At 38.6% G+C, this 7,735-nt stretch overlaps 1 non-coding gene across 1 annotated transcript; it reads left to right on the top strand.

The window, feature by feature from the left end:
• The first annotated feature begins 2,791 nt into the window (after nucleotides 1–2,791).
• LOC148544840 (small nucleolar RNA R71) lies at nucleotides 2,792–2,895 on the top strand. The gene has a single exon (XR_015901065.1). It is a non-coding gene; the product is annotated as a small nucleolar RNA R71 (small nucleolar RNA).
• Nucleotides 2,896–7,735: the final 4,840 nt, after the last annotated feature.

Below are 7,735 nucleotides of genomic sequence, written 5' to 3'. Positions count from 1 at the left end.
GGTCTTGATGGGCTTTGGAGATGAACCTTTCCATCTCCCATGACTCGGATGTAGAAGCTTTTGTCTTTCCTTTCCCCTTTCTAGAGGATTCTCCGGTCTTAGGTGCCATCAATGGTAATGGAAAAACAAAAAGTTTATGCTTTTACCACACCAAACTTAGAGTTTTGCTCGCCCTCGAGCAATAAAAGAAAGAATAGATGAAGAAGAAGAAAAAATGGAGGAGAGGGAGAGTGGGAAGTGTTTTCGGCCAAGAAGGGTGTAGAGGGATGTGTTGTGTGAATTTGGTGAAGAATGGAGGGCTTTATATAGGGAAGGGAGGGGGGAAAGGTTTCGGCCATGTGGGTGGGTTTGGGTGGGAAATTGGTTTTGAATTTTTGAAGGTAGGTGGAGTTTATGAGGTAGGTTTATGGGGAAGAGTGGATGGATGTGAGTGGTGAAGAGGTGATGGGGAAGAGAGTTTGAGGTGATTGGTGAAGGGTTTTTGGGGAAGAGTGTTTATGGGGTTTTGTGAAAGAATATGGTGAGAAGAAGTGAGTGGAGGTAGGTGGGGATCCTGTGGGGTCCACAGATCCTGAGTGGATCTTGTGGGGTCCACAAATCCTAAGTGGATCCTGTGGTGTCCACAGATCCTAAGTGGATCCTGTGGGGTCCACAGATCCTGAGGTGTTCAAGGATTTACATCCCTGCACCCATTAGGCATGTAAAAATGCCTTAGCATACAACTCTGGGCGTTCAGCGCCAGGTTGGTGGCCATTTTGGGCGTTCAACGCCCATTTGTGTGCCATTTCTGGCGTTGAACGCTAGAACCATGCCTGTTCTGGCGTTCAGTGCCCAGAAGCTACCCATTTTGGGCGTTCAACGCCAGAACCATGCTCTGTTCTGGCGCTGAACGCCAGACAGATGCTCCTCCAGGGTGTGATTTTTCTTCTGCTGTTTTTGATTCCGATTTCAATTTTTATATTTATTTTGTGACTCCACATGATCATGAACCTATAATGACATATAACTAAAAAAAATATAGTTAGATAAATAAAAATTGGGTTGCCTCCCAACAAGCGCTTCTTTAATGTCAATAGCTTGACAGTGGGCTCTCATGGAGCCTCATAGATGTGCAGAGCTTTATTGAGACTCTCCAACACCAAACTTAGAGTTTGGATATGGGAGTTCAACACCAAACTTAGAGTTTGGTTGTGGCCTCCCAACACCAAACTTAGAGTTTGACTGTGGGGGCTCTGGTTGACTCTGCTTTGAGAGAAGCTTTTTCTACTTCCTCTCCATGGTTGCAGAGGGAGATCCTTGAGTTTTAAACACAAGGGAGTCCTCATTCCATTGAAGGACTATCTCACTTCTGTCAACATCAATCACAGCTCTTGCTGTGGCCAGGAAAGGTCTTCCTAGGATGATGGATTCATCCTCTTCCTTTCCAGTATTCAGGACTATGAAATCAGCAGGGATGTAAAGGCCTTCAACCTTTACTAATACGTCCTCTACTTGTCCATATGGCTGTTTTCTTGAATTGTCTGCCATCTCTAATGAGATTTTAGCAGCTTGCACCCCATAGATTCCCAGTTTCTCTATTACAGAGAGGGGCATGAGGTTTATCCCTGAACCAAGGTCACACAGAGCCTTAAAGATCATGGTGCCTATAGTACAAGGTATTATGAACTTTTCAGGATCCTGTCTCTTCTGAGGCAATGTCAGTTGATCCAGATCACTTAGTTCATTGATGAACAAGGGAGGTTCAACTTCCCAAGTATCAATGCCAAATAATTTGGCATTCAGCTTCATGATTGCACCAAGAAACTTGGCAGTTTGCTCTTCAGTAACATCCTCATTTTCTTCAGAAGAGGAATACTCATCAGAGCTCATGAAGGGCATAAGGAGGTTCAATGGAATCTCTATGGTCTCTAGATGAGCCTCAGAGTCCTTTGGTTCCTCAGAGGGAAGCTCCTTATTGATCACTGGACGTCCCACGAGGTCTTCCTCCTTGGGATTTGCGTCCTCCACTCCCCTTGTAGGTTCGGCCATGGTGCTTATGTCAATGGCCTTGCACTCTCCTTTTAGGTTCTCTTCTGTATTGCTTGGGAGAGTACTGGGAGGGATTTCAGTGTTCCTTTTACTCAGCTGGCCCATTTGTGCTTCCAAATTTCTAATGGAAGATCTTGTTTCATTCATGAAACTTACAGTAGCCTTAGACAGATCAGAGACTAAATATGCCAAATTAGAAGTATTTTGTTCAGAGTTCTCTGTCTGTTGCTGAGTGGATAATGGAAAAGGTTTATTATTGCTAAACTTGTTTCTTCTACCATTATTAAAGCCTTGTTGAGGCTTTTGATCCTTCCATGAGAAATTTGGATGATTTCTCCATGATGAGTTATAGGTGTTTCCATAAGGTTCACCTAAATAATTCACCTCTGCTATTGCAGGGTTCTCAGGATCATAAGCTTCTTCTTCAAAAGAAGCCTCTTGAGTACTGTTGGATGCAGCTTGCATTCCATGCAGACTCTGAGAGATCATATTGACTTGCTGAGTCAATATTTTATTCTGAGCCAATATGGCATTCAGAGTATCAACTTCAATAACTCCCTTCTTCATAGGCGTCCCATTACTCACAGGATTCCTTTCAGAAGTGTACATGAACTGGTTATTAGCAACCATGTCAATGAGTTCTTGAGCTTCTGCAGGCGTTTTCTTTAGGTGAATGGATCCACCTGCAGAAGTGTCCAGTGACATCTTTGATAGCTCAGATAAACCATCATAGAATATATCCAGGATGGTCCATTCTGAATGCATGTCAGAAGGACACTTTTTGGTCAACTGTTTGTATCTTTCCCAAGCTTCATAGAGGGATTCACCTTCTTTCTGTCTGAAGGTTTGAACATCAGCTCTAAGCTTGCTCAGCTTTTGAGGAGGAAAGTACTTGGCTAAGAAAGCCGTGACCAGCTTATCCCAAGAGTTCAGGGTGTCTTTGGGTTGAGAATCCAACCATAATCTAGCTCTGTCTGTTACAGCAAAAGGGAAAAGCATGAGCCTGTAGACTTCAGGATCTACTCCATTAGTCTTAACAGTATCACATATCTGCAAGAATTCAGTTAAGAACTGAAAAGGATCTTCAGATGGAAGTCCATGAAACTTGCAGTTCTGCTGCATTAGAGAAACTAATTGAGGTTTCAGCTCAAAGTTGTTTGCTCCAATGGCAGGAATGGAGATGCTTCTTCCATGTAAATTGGAATTAGGTGCAGTAAAGTCACCAAGCATCTTCCTTACATTATTATTATTTTCGGCTGCCATCTCCTCTTCCTGTTCGAAAATTTCTGAAAGGTTATCTCTGGATTGTTGTAATTTAGCTTCTCTTAATTTTCTCTTCAGAGTCCTTTCAGGTTCTGGATCTGCTTCAACAAGAATATTCTTGTCCTTGCTCCTGCTCATATGACAAAGAAGAGGGCACAGAAATAATAATAATAATAATATGGATCCTTTATACCACAGTATAGGGATCCCTGTGTGAGTAGAAAAAGAGGGGGAGACAAAGAATGTAATATAATGGAAGAAACACAACTGTGAGGAGGGTTGAGATGTGAGATGAGATGTTAGCAGATGAATAAATAGAATAAGATGGGAGAGGGAGAATTTTCGAAAATAATTTTTGAAAAAGGGTTAGTGATTTTCGAAAATGGTTTTTGAAAAATGTTAGTATTTTTCGAAAATTTTTAAAATCAAAAATAAAAATAAGAATAATTAGTTAATTAAAAAGAAATTTTTGAAAAAGAGGGAAGATATTTTCGAAAATTAGAGAGAGAGAGTTAGTTAGGTAGTTTTGAAAAAGTTAAGAAACAAACAAAAAGTTAGTTAGTTAATTGAAACAAATTTTGAAAAGATAAGAAGTTAGGAGGTTAGAAAATATATTTTGAAACCAACTTTTTGAAAAAGGTAAGATAAGAAGATATTTTAGAAATTAGTTTTGAAAAAGATTTGATTTTTAAAATCTTAATTAATGACTTGATTCATAAGAAATCACAAGATATGATTCTAGAACTTAAAGTTTGAATCTTTCTTAACAAGCAAGTAACAAACTTCAAATTTTTGAATCAAAACATTAATTGATTATGTTATTTTCGAAAATTTTATATAAAAATAAGAAAAAGATTTTTGAAAAATATTTTTTTGAATTTTCGAAAATAACTAAGAAGTTTGAAAAAGATTTGATTTTTGAAAAAGATTTTGAAAAAGATAAGATTTTCAAATTGAAATTTTGATTTGACTCATAAGAAACAACTTGATTTTAAAAATTTTTGAAAAAGTCAACTCAAATTTTCGAATTTGATGAGAGAAAAAGGGAAAGATATTTTTTTTTTTTATGATGCAAGAGAAAAACACTAAAAAGATGCAATGCATGAAATTTTTAGATCAAAACATGTGATGCATGCAAGAATGCTATGAATGTCAAGATGAACACCAAGAACACTATGAATGTCAAGATGAACATCATAGACACAATTTTGAAAAATTTTTAATGCAAAGAAAACATGCAAGACACCAAACTTAGAATTCTTTAATGCTTAGACACTGAGAATTCAAGAATGCATATGATAAACATGAAAAGACACAAAACAAAAAATCATCAAGATCAAACAAGAAGACTTACCAAGAACAACTTGAAGATCATGAAGAACACCATGAATGCATGAGATTTTCGAAAAATGCAAGATGCATATGCAAGTGACACCAAACTTATGATATGACTCAAGACTCAAACAAGAAACAAAAAAATATTTTTGATTTTTATGATTTTCTAATTTTTTTGGATTTTTTTTTTCGAAAATTATATGAAAAAGAAAAATAAGGATTCCAAAATTTTTAAGATGAATTCCAAGAATCTTGCCATGTTAGTCTAAAGCTTCGGTCCAGCAATTAGACATGGCTCACTAGCCAGCCAAGCTTTCAATGAAAGCTCCGGTCTAAAACACTAGACATGGCCAATGGCCAGCCAAGCTTCAGCATTTAACATCAGAGTATATTGCTCTTGATAACAAATTGCAAGCCTCAGTCCAAAAGAATTTAGACATGGCTTTGTAGCCAGCCAGGCTTCACATGCTTCTTGAAACACTAGAATTCATTCTTAAGAATTTTGAATCTATAGAATAATTTATTTTTGAAAACATTTTTTTTTCGAAAACAAAAGAAAAATTTTAGAAAGATTTTTTTGAAAAATTTTTGAAAACAAAACAAAAAGAAAATTACCTAATCTGAGCAACAGGATGAACCGTTAGTTGTCCAAACTCGAACAATCCCCGGCAACGGCGCCAAAAACTTGGTACGCGGAATCGTGATTACACTTTAATTATGTAAAGTTCATTGCTCTTTCTTTCCCTGGAAATGGCGCCAAAAACATGATGCCAAAACCACGGTTCACAACTCCGTGTAACTGACCAGCAAGTGCACTGGGTCGTCCAAGTAATACCTTACGTGAGTAAGGGTCGAATCCCACGGAGATTGTTGGTATGAAGCAAGCTATGGTCACCTTGCAAATCTCAGTTAGGCGGATATAAATTGATAATGGTGTTTTCGAATTTAATATAATAAAATAGGGATAGAAATACTTATGTAATTCATTGGTAGGAATTTCAGATAAGCGAATGGAGATGCTTTCGTTCTTCTGAACCTCTGCTTTCCTGCTATCTTCATCCAATCAGTCTTACTCCTTTCCATGGCTGGCTTTATGTGATACATCACCACTGTCAATGGCTACTTTCGGTCATCTCTCAGGAAAATGATCCAATGCCCTGTCACCGCACGGCTAATCGTCTGGAGGCATCACCCTTGTCAATGGCTTCATCTTATCCTCTCAGTGAAAATGGTCAACGCACCCTGTCACGGCACGGCTATTCATCTGTCGGTTCTCGATCATGCTGGAATAGGATTTACTATCCTTTTGCGTCTGTCACTAACGCCCTGCAATCGCGAGTTTGGAGCTCGTCACAGTCATTCATTCATTGAATCCTACTCGGAATACCACAGACAAGGTTTAGACTTTTCAGATTCTCTTGAATGCCGCCATCATTCTAGCTTACGCCACGAAGATTCTGATTAAGAGATCTAAGAGATATTCATTCAGTCGAAGGTAGAACAGAAGTGGTTGTTAGGCACGCGTTCATAGGGAATGATGATGATTGTCACGTTCATCTCATTCAGATTGAAGTACGAATGAATATCTTAGAAGCGAAACAAGATGAATTGAATAGAAAGCAGTAGTACTTTGCATTAATCTTTGAGGAACAACAGAGCTCCACACCTTAATCTATGGAGTGTAGAAACTCTACCGTTAAAAATACATAAGTGAAAGGTCCAGGCATGGCCGAATGGCCAGCCCCTCTGATCTAAGAACCAGGCGTCCAAAGATTCTCAAGATTCAAAGATGGTTCAAAAGATGTCTAATACAATAGTAAAAGGTTCTATTTATAATAAACTAGCTACTAGGGTTTACATGAGTAAGTAATTGATGCATAAATACACTTCCGGGCATCACTTGGTGTGTGCTTGGGCTGAGCTTGAGTGTTGCACGTGTAGAGGTCCTTCTTGGAGTTGAACGCCAGCATTTGTGCCAGTTTGGGCGTTCAACTCTGGTTTTGGATCCTTTTCTGGCGCTGGCCGCCAGATTTGGGCAGAAAGCTGGCGTTGAATGCCAGTTTACGTCATCTATTCTTGGCCAAAATATGGACTATTATATATTGCTTGAAATCCCTGGATGTCTACTCTCCAACGAAATTGGAAGCCCGCCATTTCGGGTTATGTAGCTCCAGAAAATCCACTTTGAGTGCAGGGAGGTCATAGTAAAGTCCAGAAATGTGAATTTAACATAAAAACTAATGAAAACATCCCTAAAAGTAACTAGATCCTACTAAAAACATACTAAAAACAATGTCAAAAAGCGTATAAATTATCCGCTCATCACAACACCAAACTTAAATTGTTGCTTGTCCCCAAGCAACTGAAAATCAAATAGGATAAAAAGAAGAGAATATACTATAAATTCCAAACTATCAATGAAACATAGCTCCAATCATATGAGCGGGACTTATAGCTTTTTGCCTCTTGAATAGTTTTGGCATCTCACTTTATCCATTAAGGTTCAGAATGATTGGCATCTATAGGAACTCAGAGTTCAGATATTGTTATTGATTCTCCTAGTTCAGTATGATGATTCTTGAACACAGCTATTTCATGAGTCTTGGCCGTGGCCCTAAGAACTTTGTTTTCCAGTATTACTACCGGATACATAAATGCCACAGACACATAATTGGGTGAACCTTTTCAGATTGTGACTCAGCTTTGCTAAAGTCCCCAATTAGAGGTGTCCAGGGTTCTTAAGCACACTCTTTTTTTGCTTTGGACCTTGACTTTAACCACTCAGTCTCAAGTTTTCACTTGACACCTACACGCCACAAGCACATGGTTAGGGACAGCTTGGTTTAGCCGCTTAGACCAGGATTTTATTCCTTTAGGCCCTCCTATCCACTGATGCTCAAAGCCTTGGGATCCTTTTTATTTGCCCTTGCCTTTTGGTTTTAAGGGTTATTGGCTTTTTGCTCTTGCCTCTTGGTTTTAAGAGCTTTGGCTTTTTCTGCTTGCTTTTTCTCTTTTTTTTTCTTTCTATATTTTTTCGCCTATTTTTTGTTTTTTTTTTTTTCTGCAAGCTTTGTTCTTTGCTGCTTTTTCTTGCTTCAAGAATCATTTT

The sequence above is a fragment of the Arachis ipaensis genome, chromosome B9, assembly GCF_059453495.1.
Source record: "Arachis ipaensis isolate K30076 ecotype BB chromosome B9, ASM5945349v1, whole genome shotgun sequence".
NCBI classification, from domain to species: Eukaryota; Viridiplantae; Streptophyta; class Magnoliopsida; order Fabales; family Fabaceae; genus Arachis; species Arachis ipaensis.
Note: the sequence above shows the minus strand (reverse complement) of the source record. Positions and strands in the feature narration are given on the sequence as shown.